The sequence below is a fragment of the Sinocyclocheilus grahami genome, unplaced genomic scaffold (assembly GCF_001515645.1).
Source record: "Sinocyclocheilus grahami isolate Dianchi unplaced genomic scaffold, SAMN03320097.WGS_v1.1 scaffold1421.1, whole genome shotgun sequence".
Classification (NCBI taxonomy): Eukaryota; Metazoa; Chordata; class Actinopteri; order Cypriniformes; family Cyprinidae; genus Sinocyclocheilus; species Sinocyclocheilus grahami.
Window position 1 is genome coordinate 218472 of NW_015506600.1, and position 1322 is coordinate 219793.

Genomic DNA, 1322 nt, shown 5'->3' on the forward strand with positions numbered 1-1322 from the left:
TATATTAATATATAGTATATATATATATATATATATATATATATATATATATATATATATATATATATATATATACACATGGTGTATATATATATATATATATATATATATATGTATGTATGTATATTATAGTGTGTGTATATATAGGGAGGTCTGTGAGTAGGGCAGGCTTACAATGGGAGCCCGTCAAGTGCTCTTGTCATGGTCAATGTGGACTCAGAACTTTCCTGAACTGACAGCAGCGCAGACTAAGAGGATAATGGGCTGGGAGTGAGACAGGGACAGCGCTCTCTGTGTGTGCTGTCATGCCTGCGTGTCGCTGTCTCTCTCGAGCCCGTCTGTCCTTCTGTCTCACCACCTCCATTAATCTTTTACTTTGTGCTACAGCAGCGAGAGGAAACCTGGCTGACAGCTCGTCTGTGTGGCGAGAGGTTCGAGGAAAGAGCAGAACAGAAGGACGCGGATGGTCTGACGGAAATGAAACCAGTTCTTTCAAACGGACGTATTCACACCTGTTTGCTCTCTAAAACACCATATCATGTTTCTTACATGTTTCAGAGACTACAAATAAACAAGTTTAGCTAATTGTGTAATATTATAAAATATATAAATATTAGTCAAAATATGCCTTTTTCCAATCTTGTAAGTAATATTACATGTCAGTTACCTGAAAGAGTAATTTTCAGTATGAGATTTGTATCTCATCATATCAAACCCCAGGTCTATCTTCGTATCAGCCAGTGGATTTTAGTGTGACGGTGCGGTCATGCCGATAAGGAAGCCTGACAAGCTGTCTTAATTGCAAGGTTAATTACTGAAAGTCATGGCTGTAGTAAAGCCTCGTGGGATCTGGCAGTAGTGTTTTGCTGTTGTTTTAGTGAAGATTTAGAGTATTTTCCTCCTCATCCTTGAATTTTAGCATTAGGGTTATTAAAGAAAGAATAAAAGGGCAACACTGGTTGCCTCAGAGAGCGATTCGTTCATGTTGTTGTGGCCGCGCAAGTGCGGCATCCTTTCGTTTTTCAAAATCTTTGTGAATCAGTGAAACGGAACGCAGAAGAAACTTCAGTAGGACGTTTTTAGTACTTCTGGAAATAAATAATACACAAGTTAATTTATATTAAGGAGTTATAATTAATTATTTTAAATGGTCATCATATTTAATATTTGCTAAACTGTGATAAACCTCTAATATAACCAAATTACGAACGGAACACAGCTCTGGTCACACGATCTGATGATTTGAATCAGGTGTGTTAGAGAAGGCGGAGGAAATGGCATTAAAAGAACAGGTTCATAGTTACATGTTTGTGAACCAGACT